The sequence below is a fragment of the Mustela erminea genome, chromosome 1 (genome assembly GCF_009829155.1).
Source record: "Mustela erminea isolate mMusErm1 chromosome 1, mMusErm1.Pri, whole genome shotgun sequence".
Lineage (NCBI taxonomy): Eukaryota > Metazoa > Chordata > Mammalia > Carnivora > Mustelidae > Mustela > Mustela erminea.
Window position 1 is genome coordinate 16,611,093 of NC_045614.1, and position 16,495 is coordinate 16,627,587.

The following is a 16,495-nucleotide window of genomic DNA, read 5'->3' on the forward strand; positions in this document are numbered from 1 at the left end:
ATCTGTAAAATGAAGACATTAGACAAGGTCTTCAAAGGAACATTCCATGAGTCTCCTGGGATCGGGTCTCCCCTCTTCAGCAGCCTGTCCACAGAGATGGGGCAAGAGGGAGGCCAAAGGTGACCAGATGGACGAAGAGGGAGATGGGCCCAAGAACTTGCTGCCTATGTGGGGAGAGCAGGGCATGAGGGGCGGGCTCTGATGAGCCTGGCAAACCAGACCTGCATCTCATCCTGGGTCCCCCTCTTGGTAACTTTGAGTGTATTATTTATGCTTTTGACTGTCTCTTTCCTCTTCTGTAAAACAAAGCTAATGATGCCGACTTTCTAGAGGATTAGATGAAGATAGAGACATGCCTGTGAATGAATGGTTTGGTGGAGTGCCTGAGACGTGTTCGATGCCTGTCTTAGTTTGGGGTTCCCCGTTAGGTGCAGAGCCTGGAGTGGAATGCAGACACAAGTAGTGTATGTTCAGGGGATCCTAGGAAGCACTACAGGGGAGGGGAAAGTGGGCCAGGGAAGGGAATGTGAGGATGAGGGTAGCACTGTGTAGAAGACAAGTGGCACCCTGGCCTTAGGGGGAGCTCAGGGAGCCCCCAAGAGTCACCCCTACTGTGGGACCAGAGGTGAGGAGACCAGGCATGTATCTATTAAATCTCTACCTGCCCACTGCCAGCAGAGGACTCCTTCTCATTGGCTTGTGTCACTGAATATCTTTCCCAGGAGATTCTCCACCAGGGCACAGGGCTGGCTCTTCAGGCACTGGCGATCGCCCTAGACATAGTGGGGACAGGTGGAAGTATCAGTAAGGTGCACACTCCAAGATTCTGACCTTGACTTTGCCTAGGTCTCTGACTCCTCCATTTGGCACCCCCTTCCTTTGTGTCAACCCCTGACCTAGCCTGCTGACCCTCCCCTTTCATCTCACACACTTCCATTGTGTGGAATTTTACATCGGATATTGACCCCGCCATTTCTCCGCTCCTTTCCTGTCTCAGCCTCAACATCCCAAAAATCTCATGCTCTGTTTAATCAAGACAGGGCAAGGCCAGGCTCATGGACTATGTGGAGTCTGGTTCTCATGGAGGCTCACCCTTTGGGTTCAAATGGTACACCTGTAGGTAAATTTCCAAGAGTGACTGGCAGTGCCAGGACCATGGAGCTCTGTCTGCTGCCCAATGTGTCATCTTCTCTCCCCTAAGTTCTGCTTGTTTCTCTATTGTGCTGTGTCACGTCCCAATGTCATTGTGGGTGTTGGCCACACCCATGACCCTTCTCATCCTGCCTGGATGGTGCAAGATGCCACCTCCTCTCTTGAAGCCTTCCCACGCTGCAGCAAGAAGTCCATCCGGGAGGCGCAGACCCCGGAGCTCTGAGAGTTTTCTGGGGGAGTGGTGGAGGTCCCTTTGTTTACACCTGATGACATATGTTGGATACTTTTGACAATAAATAGCAAGGCAGTCCACTCGAAATAGTTCAAAATAAAAATGAAAAAAAGACTAAAAACTGTTCTTGTCTCACGAACCTAGATCTTAGCTAACAATCTCTAACATTCCCTTGTAATAATTCTTGATGATTTCACAATCCACACATGTCTGGCAGCCTGACACCCTCACACTTTGGGGCTTAACATCGCGCTGACACTGTGGCGTGAATCTGTGGGGCATGGGTGTCCCCGTGTGGCAGTGGGTACTGGTGTTCGACGAGGGGTGTCCTAGTTTTCCACACGGCCTCCCGTCCTCCGGCTGGCCACACCAGCTTCCTTGCCTGGTGGTGGTGGTGATGGGTGGGGGTGGGGGCATAATTAGGCATAAGCAAAGACTGAAGAGTGTCTTCAGGCATAGCATCAGAAGTCACCGATGTCCCTTCGGCTGCATCCCGTCAGTCACAGCAAGTCACAGAGCCCAGCCACAACCAAGGAGTCGGGGGATGGAAGGAATGTTTCAGCTGGAGCCATCGAGTACACTGTAGAAGGCCATGTACCGCAAGACAGGGGGGACCTGGAAGCCCTATTTTATCCTCCCCCCAAAGTGCAGGTTTCCTCCAGCTCCGGGGCCAACGGGTTCCTTGAACGCCTCCCCTCCTCGGCCGTGTCTTCCACATTCCCCAGCCGCTCACTCCCGTGATCCTAACTCCTGCCTCTCCCCATCACACCATCCGTGGCCTTCATACCTCGGCCCCCAGCACCCCAGCCTCTGACCCCACCCTCACCTTTCCCCCCTCCTGCACCAGTGGTTCTTGGATCCCAGTGGGTTGTCAGCTTTCCACAGACCATCCGCCTCCTCCTGCCCTTGTTGTCCATCATTGTAGTCCCTCCCTGACCCACACCCTCCCTCCCTTCCTGGGCTCCTTTCTGACCTTGTGGTGTCCGCCCAGCAACATCCAGTCCCGGGCAGAACCAGCGCCACACGCATACCCACCAAGTTGAGCGTGGCCAGAGGGAACCCTGCAGGCATCCCGCCTGGGATGGTTCGAAAGGAATGGCGGCCCCACGGGAGGGCCCACGGTCACCCATGGGCAGTGTGATGGCTCTGTCTATCTTTCTAACAGGCTCAGACCAGCTCTCTGGCCCCGGGCCCAGAGAGGGCTGCTGGCGACATCTCCAGGCATTGTGACGTGTACCAGAAGACAGGGCTGCCTCTTCCTTTCGTCAGTTTAGAAGAAAAAGGAAGTTCCAGGGAGTTCTTTGAGAAAACAGCCCCTGGAGAGGTGGCTTCTCTCCAGTGCGCCCAGGGGCAGGGCCTGGGTGACAGTCATCGGAGGGAGAGCCCCTCCTCCCCATTCTTCTGCCACAGGGCAAGGCTCAGCAGGAAACAGACACTGGAGGGCAGGATTTGAAAGCTTAGAACCAACCGACAAGGGGAAGGACGAGCTCATGATCCTCATCTAGTCTCCTTCCTCTCCTCCTCCTGCTCACCAGACTCCCTAGTCTCTGGGGTGGTCAAGAGCTCCCAGAGCCCAGCCGCTAGGCCTATAGTTGCTGCCCACCAGACCACGGCAGGTGGCAGGGGTAAGCGCCGGCAAGGACTGAGTAGTAACTCACTGTCAGGAGGCAGGGGTCTGTGAAGAAGGCGATCATCACCTTTGGTGCCTCGGATCGAAGCTGCAGACCGTGAGGCGTAGGCACCTGCCACCTCTTTTGAAAGCTGAACCCTGTGGGGTGGGGGAGGGGGAGGGGGGTCCTCCTGCGGGCACTGGTTCCCTCCCACTCCGTCCATCCCCCACCCAGGATGTACCCTCTGTCTGTGTCACACCCGGTGCCGTCATAGGCCCCAGGTGAGTGAGGCAGGGCCTGGCACTCCCGTGTTCACCCCAGGGGGTGGTCTGCGAGAGAGCGGGCAGCATCAGCATCACCGGGAGCAGGTTAAGAAGAAAGATTCTCCGGCCCCACCCCAGACCTGCTGAATCAGAATCCCTAGGATTGGGAGTTGGACCCAAGAAGCTGGAAGCCCCCCAGGGCATCTTATTTATTATGCTGGAGTTTGAGAATCTAGCTAGACACTTCCTGATTAATGTGTGATGGCAAGACCCGAATGCACTCCCAGAAATGCAGACCATGGGCCTGCGGAAGGAGAAACTGCGTTTTCACCAGATCCCCCTGGGGATTTGTTTGCACAGTATGGTGTGAGACGCCCTGGTTCTAGAACGTCATGGTCCAGTGATTATATCTGTGTAAGTTTCAAGAGATGTCCAGAGGAAGGTGGGTGGAGTCCCAAAGCATCCCGCAGAGACGTTGACACCTAGTCCGGATGCCCATCTGGGTGAAGATGCTCAGTAAACATTGGGGCACTGCTTGTCACACAGAAGGAGAGCGCTAGCTGAGCTACCTAGACAGACAGACAGGACTTCCAAGCCCCACCCTGAAGCTTAGTGCGGCTGCCCTGGGCCCTGACCTCGGTGTTGGTGAAGTTGAGGAAGTCACGCCTACCCATTGCTGGAGGGAGTAGAAATCAGGTCCCCCACCAGGGAGAGCTGTTTGGCCATTTCCATTAGAAATCCAATGCCTGCTTCTCTGCCTACTTGTGATCTGTCTGTCAAATAAATAAATAAACTCTTAAAAAAAAAAGAGAGAGAGAAATCCAATGTGGGGGTGCCTGGGTGGCTCAGCTGGTAAGCATCTGCCTTCTGCTCAGGTCTTGATCCCAGGGTTCTGGGATTGAATCCCGACTCGGGCTCCCTACTCAGCGGGGAACCTGCTTCCCCCTCTCCCACACCCCCTGCTTGTGTCCCCTCTCTCACTGTCCCTCCATCTCTGTCAAATAAATAAATAAAATCTTTCAAAAGGACAAGAAATCAAATGTGTGCTTCTTTTGTTCTAATTCCACCTGTAGGAATTGATCTTACGAGTATTTACACCAGGGTCAGAAGGCGACAAGGATGTTCCCTGGTTGGTGTGGGGGCTGGTTCAGGAATAGTGTGCAAACTTCTGTGTTGGTACAAAATGCCTCCAGGCTGGAGGGACCCGAGGATGCTCCCGGTGGGGGAGGGGCTGCTGGTGCAGGTGCCCTGTGAGGGAAACAGGTGATGTGGGGAGAGAGGAAGCTTAGTTTTCACTGTGTGTTATTTGGTACCGCTTGGCTTGCATCTACTGGGCTGTTCTTAAAATGTCGTCCAAAGGGGTCTCCCAAACCCATCCCAGGGGCCCCTGACGCCTTCCCTTTTCCAACTATGGAGTTGTTGGGCGGCTGGTTTCCCTCCACAGGTGTCAACCAAAGCAGTCATGGCGGACGGGGGCTGAAGCAGCTTCGGGGATCTGGCCACTCTTCCCACTGATCTTTTTTTTTTCAATCTGGGAAAATATAACTATTTTCCTGAAAGTCTTATTTATGTTATTATGGAACAGTTTTCATTCCTGTTATTTTTAAGAGAATGACATTGTAATAAGTTCTCAGTTTTTTGATTTCTGCAAATATTAATAAATATTAATAACCCGTGTAAACAAAAGGTCTTTGGTGCCTGCGGTCACTGTGGAGTACCCACGTTCCTGAGACGCAAACCCGGGTGCCAGGCAGACTGATACAGATATGTTCTTCTGAATTCCTGACTCTGCCATTAGTAATTAGGGACCCAGGGTAAGTTAACTATTTTTCTGAGCTTTGCTCTGTGTGCATTAATAAGATGATGCACGTAAGATGTTTAGCACATGGTATATACTTAGTAAACGCTGTTATGATAGGTCCCTAAACCCCACAGCCGACTCAGGCCACCCAGCTGACCCTCCAGTGACATTAAGTTCACAGATTGAACTTGGCCCCCCTGAGAGTCTTCACACTGGGAATTGGCCGACGATACACATCAATGCCTTTTTCTTTTTTTAAAGATTGTTTTTTATTTATTTGACAGATCACAAGTAGGCAGAGAGGTAGGCAGAGAGAGAGAGAGGAGGAGGAGGCAGGCTCCCTGCTGAGCAGAGAGCCTGATGCGGGGCTCGATCCCAGGACCCTGAGATCATGACCCGAGCCGAAGGCAGAGGCTTTAGCCACTGAGCCACCCAGGCGCCCCACATCAATGCCTTTTTCATTCCTCCCTGCCAGAGAGCTGATATGAAACCAGCTCTCCTCTGCGGGGCAGCCACAGGCCATGCGCTAAGGGGGAGGGGCTGTGTGGAGGGGGGATGTTGGCAGGGCTTTAATGGTACACCTGTGAGGGCAGAGGGACCTAACAAGAAATTTTGCATCTGAATGCATACAGACCTTTGGTCTGGGCAGAAACTTGCTTTTATTTGAATGTCTGCCCCTTGCACAACTAGCTGGAGCCCAGTTCCCCAAACACACGGGGATTCCCTCCCATTCGAGGTGCACCCACTCACACCACAAGACCACCACTCATCAGCCTGGTCCTCTCCGTGAAGGGAGGCGCTGGCCTTGGCTGCTGCCCTGTGTGTGGGACCGGGGTGAGGCGGGGCGGCGGCTGGGGAAGGGGCTCCGGGTCATGTCACACACACACAGAAGTTCTAGCCCCGGGTCAGTGCGGGCATCTTGTACTCACTTTGTACTTCCCTTTTCTGGACTTTCTAACCTCCCTCCAGTCTTCCTTTTCCTTCTGTGGGCTTTCGAGGGGGAGCGAGGCGGGGGATGGTGCTAGATTGTTCTGTTTTCTGGCCTTCATTTTTGGTGTTTACTCTCCCCACTAGCACCAGCTGGCAGCTTCCCTGTCTTTGAAGGGCGGGTTTAAATATTTCTTCTGAGAATCTTGGGTTCTTTTGCTCCTTGCAGACCAGCTCCTTGCAGACCCAAGGTCTCCCAGGACAGCCAAGGGGAAAGCTCATGAAGGGAAGCAGCTCCTCTGTCTCCTTTGTCCTGCACCAGCATCTCCTCCCTGCAGAGTGTCCCCAACATGTCCCCCACCTCCTGCTCCAGGGCCCCCCCCCCCCCACTTCCCTACTGTCCAGACAGCACTCCTTTCTTATCTTTAATTCCCACTTGGAGCTTCCTGTCCTCTCTCTGATGCTTCCAGTCTTGCCTGTTTCCTGATGTCTCTGTAAGGAGGACCCAGAGTCCCATCAAAGGCCTTTACAAAGATGGCTGTTGGGGGGGCCTCCCCAGGTTGGGTGGACTCGAGGCCAATTGGGCCTCTCTACTCTGGACTTTCATTTTTAGTGGTCTTAGTGACATGGAGGGACTCTCCCAGGGAGAAGGGGCAAAGACTTGTCATCCTTCTTCCCGGAGCTCAAGGGGGCCTGGGGGGCGGTCTAAACAAATTAGCCCTGGGAAAGACACAGTCAAGGGACCGCCCTTTCCAGAGCTGTGCAAGAGTAGAGAGGACAGTGGCTCTGGCTCGAAGAGACATGACCTCCCGGGCCAGCCATGACCCAGTCCTTTCGGGGACAGTTTTGGAGCCTGCCAGAGGCTTCTTCCAAGGCCCTGACATTGAAGGTCTTGCTGAGGTCTGGGCTGCTCAAGTCCTGTTCCAGAATGGTGAGGCCTGAGGAACCAGCACCGAGTGCCATGCCATCACCACGGCTCCCCATCAACACAGAAGCCCCGCCCTTCCCCATCACCCAGAGCATGGCCCCAGGCTTTCCTGGATAAGCAGGGTAGAGGGGACTTGATGGGGGCATCACGGGGACAGAGGGGACTTGATGGCGGCATCACGGGGACTTCTAGCCCAGTTGGGCACGGGAGGGGTCAAGCATTCCACTCTGGGATGTGACAGGGAGAGGTCCCGACAGCCTGGCTGTGTTGCTCTCTCATCTCCTTGGTCTCTCTCTCTCTTGCTGCTGCCTTGCCGTTCAGAGCACTGGTCAGGCACCCTCAGGCTTCCTTTCAAAGGGTACCGCCATGCTGGTGGAGAGCTCAGGAGAAAAGCCTTCAGGGTGCCCTTCTCCTGGGCCCCTGCCTCAGAGAACTGGCTGCCCCAGGCCTGGTTAAGGGATAGGTTTTACCCTCTGCACACTGTCCCTGTCTCCCCTCATTGTCCAAGCATCTCCCAGCCAGCAATAGGCACCCCAGCATGCCAGACTTGGGTTCGAATGATAGCTCTATCAGATGCCAACCAAGGGATCATGGGCAATTTTCTTTACCCCTTGTCCCAGCCTCAGTTTCCCCACCTGTAAAACAGGGATGATAGTATTTCTTTCTCTGGATTGTTGCAAGAATTAAATGTGATTTCCTACATGCCTGGCATTGGGTGAGTGTTCAGCTGATGGGAGCTATGTAGCTCTCTAAGTCTTCAACACAAGCCTCAGTGGAACCAGCAAACATGGGTAGAGTGTCTCCTACGTGCAAAAAAAAAAAAAAAAAACTATCCTAGGGTCCCCTTCCCCCCACCTCCATGCGAGAGAAAGGCAAGGAGAGAGTATCTCAAGGGAGTACCCTGAAAACTTCCTTTTTGCACCAACTGAATTATATAGAGTGAAACATAGGGCTTCTCTAAGAGCCAGGAATGCTACTGCAAGCTACATACCCAAGAGAAAGAAGGGCATATGAACCCAAAAGATATGCTCAAGAGTGTTGCTAGGAACTTCATTCAGAAGAGTCCCAAACTGGAAATCCCAAATTCTTATCAACAATAAAATGGGTAAATTGCGGTATCTTCATATGATAAAGTGCTACCCAACAACATAAAAGTATAATCTGCTGCTGCTATATTCTGTATTGCTCCATTTCTATTGAGTTCAAGAGCAGTTGAAACTAATCCATGGTGATAGAAATAAATTAGCAATTACCTCCATGGGTACTGACTGGGAAGACGCAGTCAAGGAACATTCTGGCTTCCGGCAACGTCCTGACTGGTGGTTACATGGGTATATGTGTCTGCAAAAACCCAAGATTAGTGTCCTTCAGGCATTTTACTAGATGCATCCTGCATTTCAATTTAAAAATCTTTTAATATAGGGCACCTGGGTGGCTCAGTGCGTTAAGCCTCTGCCTTCAGCTCAGGTCATGATCCTGGGGTCCTGGGATCGAGCCCCACATTAGGCTCTCTGCTCAGCAGGGAGCTTGCTTCGTCCTCTCTCTCTGCCTGCCTCTCTGCCTACTTGTGATCTCTGTCAAATAACTAAACAAAATCTTAAAAAAAAAATCTTTAAATATATATATTTTTTATTTTGAGATACGTTGCCCAGAATGTGACTGCTGGGTTGTACTATAAGCACATGATTTAGTTTTGTAAGAAACTGCCATACTCGTAAACAATGAATCTTGGAACACTGAAAAAATAAAATAAGGTCTGAAGAAAATAATAAAACAAGCTTGATTAAAAATTAAAATTATTTTAAAACAACAACAACAACAACAAAAGAAACTGCCATACTCTTTTCCAGGGTGGCTGTATTATTTTGTATCCACAAGCAGCAATGGGGTGGGGGGGCGCATCTGGTTGTGTCCCTGTGTTTTATTTCAGGAATTCTGACAGGTGTGTGGTAATATCTGGCGGTAGTCTCCATTTCCATTTTTCTTTTTCTTTTTAAAAATATTTTATTTATTTATTTGACACAGAAAGAGAGAGAGAGCACAGGCAGAGGGAGAAGCAGGTTTCCTAACAGGCAAGGAGTCTGATGCAGGACTCAATCTGAGGACCCTGGGATCATGACCTGAGCCAAAGGCAGATGCTTAACTGACTGAGCCACCCAGGTGCCCCTCATTTACATTTTTCTAATGCCTAATAATATTGAAGATGTGTTCATATGCCCAATTGTCATCTGTATGTCTTCTTCCTGGAAATGTCTATGTCTTTATCGTTTTCTTTTCTTTTTTTTTTTAAAAGATTTTATTTATTTATTTGACAGAGACAGATCACAAGTAGGCAGAGAGGCAGGCAGAGAGAGAGAGAGGAGGAAACAGGCTCCCTGCTGAGCAGAGAGCCCGATGCGGGACTCGATCCCAGGACCCTGAGATCATGACCTGAGCCGAAGGCAGCAGCTTAACCCACTGAGCCACCCAGGCGCCCCTCTTTATCGTTTTCTAAATGGATTTTTTTCCTTTTGAGTTCTAAGAGTGCAGTACATTTTAGATACAGATATTTTGCTGGATATGTTGTTCACAGATATTTTCTCTGAGTCTGGAGCTTGTATTTTCATCTGCTCAATAGTGTCCCTCGCAGAGGAAAGGTTTTCAACTTGACGAAGGCGAATTTATCAGTTTTTCTTCTTACGGATGGTAAGTGTGGAGTCTACAAACACTTGGCCGTAGCCCAGATGCCAAAGATTTCTCCGTTGTCATCCAGAGTTTTCTAGTTTTATGTTTTATAATTAGGGCTGTGATCGATTTGAGTTAATTTTTGTGTAAGATATGAGGTTGAGGCAGAGGCTTATTATTTTCTTCCTGCTCGTGGATATCTACTTGCTCCAGCACCATTTACTGGAAAGGCTGCCATGGTGTCTTTCTCAAAAAGCAGTTGGGCATCTTCGTAAGTCCATTTCTACATTTTGTGTTTCATTCCACTGATCTGTCGGTCCCTCTGTCAAAACTACAGCGTCTGGATTACTGTAGCTTTATCTGATTTCAGGTATGACACCCTGAAATCAGATAAAGTGATTCCTCTGGCTTTAGTCCTTGTTTTCAAAATTGTTTTTAGCGGGTCCGAAATCCTGTGATTATCCATGTCAATGTAAGAATAATCAGCTCATCTATGTCTTTTTCTACAGAAAGACCTTGATGGGATTTTAATCTAAATTGTTTTAAACCTATAGATAATTGTGGGGCAGAGGCAGGGAGGGGAACTGACCTCTTTACTATGTTGAGTTTCCCCACTCATGAACATAGCCTGTCTCTCTCCGTTTATTTAGGTCTTTTGTTTTCTTCACCAGCCTTTTGCAGTTTCCGGCACCAAGTCCTGCAAATGTGTTGTTAGAGTGGTCCCGAAGCCTTCTGGAGCGACTGTAAATGGTATCGTGTTTTCAGTTTTGGCTTCCAGTTCATTAAATAAAAATGTGATGGATTTTTGTTTGTTGGGTTTTTGTCTTCCTACAACCTAGCTGAACTTAGTCATTTGTTCTGAGTATTTTTTTAGATTCTTTTGGATTTTCTCCACAGATGACCGTGTCATCTTCAAACAGGGACTAAATTTTATTTCCTCCTTTTCAGTTGATGCACCTCCTATTTCTTTTTCTTTCTTATCGCTGGCTAGGATCTGTGGTTGGGTAGGAGTGGTGAGAATGGGCATCTCACTCCGTTCCTGATGGCAGAGGGAAGCACCCAGTTTCTCACCAGCAAGTGCAATGTAGTCACTGGCTCTCTGTAGATGTTGTTTATCATGTCAAGGAAATGTATATTCACGGTTCACTATTTACCATGAATGGGTGAACTATTTTGCCAAATATATTCTCTGTGTTACTACTTGGCAAATGAACCTATTTCCTGTAAGATTTTGCATTTATGAGCATAAGGTTGTTCAAAGTGTTCTCTCTGATCCCTTTTTTTGGCTGAAGGTTCTGTAGTGATATCTCCTTTCAGTCCTGACGTGGATTCGTGATTAATGTTTTCTCTCTGTTTCTATTCTCTTTTTCATGTCTTGCTAGAGGTTTACCACTTTCAATGATCTTTTTTTTTTTTTTAACTGCTTCTTGTTTCATTGATTTTGTGTGTTGTTTCTTTTTTTTCCGTTTTATTGATTTGTTTCTTCCTGCTTCCTTGGGATTTGGGTTTTTTTTTTTTTCCTTAAATTTTCCCCCTTTTTCTAGTTTCTTGAGAAAGAAACTTAGATTACTGATTTGAGGTTGTTCTTTTCTTTCTTTCTTTCTTTTTTTTTTTTTTTAAAGATTTTATTTATTTATTTGACAGAGAGAGATCACAGGTAGGCAGAGAGGCAGGCAGAGAGAGAGAGAAGCAGGCTCCCCGCTGAGCAGAGAGCCTGATGTGGGACTCCATCCCAGGACCCTGAGATCATGACCTGAGCGGAAGGCAGCGGCCTAAGTCACTGAGCCACCCAGGCGCCCGAGGCTGTTCTTTTCTAACCTAAACATTTCATGCTGTGTGTTGGCCTTCAGAGCTGCCTCAGCTGCACCCTGCCGATTTTGACTCATTATATTTTTGTTTTCATCTAGTTCTATGTATTTTTGTTATTTCCTTTGAGACTTCCTCTTTGACCTATGCATGATCTAGAAGTGCATTTTAAAGTTTTCAAGTGTTTAGAAACGTTCCTATGATTCATTTTCAGTTGATTCCGCTTTGCTCTGAGAATGTATTCAGTGTCATTTCAAATTTTTTTTTCAAGTTTTGAGGCCCTGGAGGTGGTTTATCTTGGGAAAATATTTACTAAATATGAAGACACTGAAATCCTATATCAGTTCCCTTCCAGGCCAAAGTGACCTGCAGAAGCCTTTTCCATGAGCAAAAAACCCTGACTGATAGAGGAGGGTTATATCCCACACCGCACAGCCATCCCACTGGATGGCCGTGCAGCCACTGTGGGTCGTGTTAGCTCACATGGCTTTCTCACCTGCAACTTTGACACCTGTAAATCGTGACAAGAACCTGACAAACCATGGTAAACCCTTGGCATGAGACTGTTCAAAAAATGATAGCTCTCATCTTGTGTTACTTAGATGTGGTGTGTTGCTGTCACACCGTATGTCAGTATGTCTTGCCCCTTCTTCTTCCTAGCTTTCCTTTCACCTTCAGAGAGCTGTATGCAGACCCGAGAGTGTTAATAATGCGCACACCGACAGACCACCCGTCCGGCCTCTCTTGCATTTATGTGTGGTCGTATCACATGGGTTCTAGCCCATGGGATGGGACAAACATGTGAGCAATTTCTAGGACTGTTCACAAAACCCTTCCATACTCTTTTACCTACCTCTTAGGTGAGGCGGCTGCATACATTGTGATCTTGGTGCCAGCTAGGGTGGTGTGTAAGGTGCCTCGCTCCCTGAATTAATGACTAGAAGCAGACCGCCACTGATGAGTGATTTCTGATTAGCTACGCATGATCCAGAAATGTGTGTTTAAGTTCATTATGCATTTTGGACTGTGTTTGTGAGTAGCTAGCATTTTCTTATCTGATGTAGAAATCGGTACCTTGAAGGAGTGCCATTCAAAAACTTGAACTATGTAGTATTGGCTCTATGTTCAGGCAGTGGGCTGCAGAGAAACTGATCTTAAGAACTGGAAAGATGTGGTTGCTTGGAGTTGGGGGCAAAGCGGGGGTTGGACAGCAAAGAGGCACAAGGAATCTCTTTGGGGATATTTCACAGTTCTGTATCTTGACTGTGGCAGTTGTTTTCCAGGTACATGGAAGTGTCAAAATTCATCAGATGGATACAGGTGATTGTCCAAAAATGGTATCTGAATAAGCTGATGCAAAAAAAGCAACCACCATCTATGATAAACTCCTCTTCTTCTATCAGGTTCCCAGACCCTTGAGGTGAGGAGTCAAATGCGAGTGATTTTTTTTTTTTTAATTTAAATTCTAGTGAACATAGAATGCAATGTTGGTTTCAGGAGTAGAATTCAGTGATTCATCATTTATACACAAAGCCCAGGGCTCATGCAGCAGTGCCCTCCTCGGTCCCCATCCCCCACCCACATCCCTCCAACAACCCTCACTTTCTTCTCTGAGTACTCTCAGAAGCAACCAGCAAGCAAGGGAGTGAGAAAGCAGGACAGGCCAGGAGGAAATCAGCACGAGTGATGGCAAGCAAAGCCCCCTCTTTGCCCCACGTACATAATGTACACATTTTCTTCTGATTGGTTTTGAAGAGATGTAGAATTAAAGCACAGGTGTTCAGATATAGAATGCAACGGCGGGATCCTGGGCATGGGCTGCTGCAGGGGCATGGGGGTCCTGGCCAGCTGCACACCCTGACCTCCAGGGAGGCAGCAGCTGCAGGGGGCGCGGTGGGGGGCGGAGTTGGTGGGAGTTGGGGGATGGAGCTGGGGATCCTGTGCAGGGGGATCCAGACCCAGCCCCACTGTGTTCTGGCTGTGTGGTCTTGGGCTCATTGCTTAACCAACTCACTTCAGTTCCTCCTCTGAGAAATGTTAAAAACAAGCTCACTTACCTCACAGGCTCAGGGAGACACCTTTTACTCAAGACCAAGCACGTGACGCCCTCTGCAAAGGCTCTGCTGTGACATAGGTGCTCAGAAAAAGCTGTTTTCATTATTAAACCATCCTCCCCTCCTGCAAGTCCCCCACAGTGGACAACAGCCCCGAGCCCTGTCACTCCCGGCGGCTTTGAGTCCCTTGTGTCCTCCTGCATTCCGGACTGATGGACCCTTCCTCCAGTCCCCACACTGGCTCTTTCCTCTTTCCCAGAGCAGAGACTCGGGCACGTTTTTTAATTCGTGCAGGATTGGCACTGGGCCAAATAGGAGCTTGACACATTTTGAAAGGGTCCAGATAAATCTTGTTTTGTGAAAGCAAACCATCAAAAACCTCTCTACCGGGGCTCATGGGTGGCTCAGTGGGTTGGGCCGCTGCCTTCGGCTCAGGTCGTGATCTCAGGGTCCTGGGATCGAGTCCCGCATCGGGCTCTCTGCTCGGCGGGGAGCCTGCTTCCTTCTCTCTCTCTGCCTGCCTCTCTGCCTACTTGTGATCTCGGTCTGTCAAATAAATAAATAAAATCTTTAAAAAAAAAAAAAAACCTCTCTACCCTGAGCTCCCATTCTGGGTGTCCCTCCAGCCCTTGGGGTTCTCCCACATGCCATACTCCTAGGTCATGCGTGATGCAGAAATGAACCATTCTCGAATGGGAGAAACATTTCTGGATGCTGTTTGGAGAAAGAAATGAGCGTGACGATCTATAATCTCCCATCCCTTCTAGCTCCAGTTTCTCTTGTTTATTTTATCTATTTTCTCCTCCTCCTCCTCTCTTCCCCTCTTTCCCTCCCCTCCCCCGACTTGCATTTCCAAGAGCAGCCTATCTCAGGGTATAAAGGAACATGGAAGAAAGGACTTCACTCCTCTACTCCACGGACATCATACAAGTTTGCTCCTGCTTATTCAGGGCTGTATTCTAGCCCATAGTCTCCGGGAGAAAACTGTATTTTCTGCACCATTTCTAATCACTGCATGGTTTTTTCTTCCCCATCCTATTTATTTACTAATTTTCACCATTAGATTTATGCTATTTATACAGAGGAATAAAAAAAGAACAAATGAAACACACAAAATGGTTAGAGGGACAGTAGCAGCTGAGCCCAGAGCCTTATAGGAATGGTCTAGAGGGGCCCGGGGTCTGTTTTCAGGCTAATCAGAATATATAGGTAATGCTAGCCCAGATCCTGAAAAGCAGACACCAAGGAGGTTTTATATCTGTTAGGGTTTGTGAGGGGAAATTTGGGAAGGGGGCAGCTGGGACAGCTGTCAGGAACCCCGCAGAACAGCTGTCAGGGCAGGACTGCAGAAGCCTGCTGGTCATCATGCAGACACAGACAGAGGGATGTCTGGTGTCGTAATGAGGAGTCCTCACCCTGAAGTCAGCCAGCAGAGGAGGAAGGTGTCCTGGGAATGGGCCTGCCTCAGCGTCCGCACTGCCCTTGGTCCAGGGCAGATGGGGACCAGGAGACATGGGGCCTTGGGGCAAGCACAGCCCTGGTTTTGGAGCCCAGCAGGGGGCCAAGGTCAAGCCCCTACCCTGCAGCCAGAGGTGGTCGGGGGTACATGCTCATGGCTGCTCCATGGGGGTGGGGTTTTGTCCAGCTTGGTTTTGAGTTGGAGGCCAATGCGGAGGCTAGACTCTGCTTTTCTGTTTTCTGTACATCCTGCCAAGTCTACTGCCTCCCTCCAGTCTTTCTTGTGAACCATCTAGGAGGGGGAAGGCTTGCTTCCATAGATTTTTGAGCTTCACAGAAGGGCAGTGTGCTGTGGATGGGGGGGACCTCAGAGATAACATTGGGCCACCAGGGAGCCGCCGACCTCAGCCCTCCCACAACCCCATTGGGAAAATGTTTGGAGACCCAGAAGGTGTGTGGTCCAAGCTCAGCCTCTGTGCCCCAGGTGGGCCCCAAGACGGTGCACCCAGGAGCTGCTGACCGGAAGCTGGGTGCAATTCAAGGAACCGCATACTCTCTGGTACTCTAGCAATCACTTCCTTTCACACGCTCACCTCTGGGGTTGACCCGACCTCTCCTGCAAGAGACTTCTGGCCATCTCCTAGTTCCTGAAGGGTCTTGTTTATTTCTCCTGCCCTTGCTCCTATCTTCCTAGGTTGTCCTGTGTTTGGTCTGTGGTGGTGGTGGTGGTGGTGGTGGTGGTGGTGGTGGTGGTTTGGATTGTTTTTCCTCTGAGATGTTTCTTCTTCAGTTTATGTGACATTGAGAATCTGGAAGATCATAGGGTATTAGCGTTTGGGGTCAGGTTTTCCTGTGAGCTTAATGCCTTGAGTGGCCTGAAGGAAGCACCAAAAGTCTCTTGTCCTTTCTGGGAAGAGTCAAGACAGAGCAAGCCCCCACGGTCCTCAGAGAAACCTCCCTGGGTTTGGCACAATGTCATCCTCATGGTCAGCTGAAGTCCCATGGGCCCCTGTCCTTCAGATGGTGGGACTGCGCAGGCAAAAAGAGTACTCAGTGGGTAGTCTACACTGTGGCCCAGCTCTGGTCTTCACCCTCCCTGTGGCTTTTGCCAGGTCCCTTGACGTCTCTCGTTTGTCTCATCTACAGCATTGATGTAACAAGAGCATCCTTGACAACCTCGTGGGCTGCTCTGGAGACCCCCATCAAAATGACAGAATGGGCCGGAAGGCGGTTTGCAGCTAGCTGCCCTGTGCTGCGTCCATGTACGCAGCAATCATCAGACCACCAACTTCCAGAGCTCCAAGGAATCCCAGTCTTGAAGAATGTGAACAGGTGTTATTTGAAAGAAAACAATTTTTTTTTTCCTGCATTAAAAATAGTTTGGGGGAAATGCTGGGTTAACTGTCGTGGCCGGTGCAACAAATCAACTAGGAACGTGAGGGTAAGAGGTTGAAGAAAAGAAGCCGAGAGAAGCGGAGAGATGGGCGCAGGAGGAGCACTGAGGAGGATGTCCAACAGGGCTGATTTCATCCCACATCTTACAAGCATTTATAAGGCAGACCACAATAGAAGGGGTCATACATCAGTATCTAGTCAGATA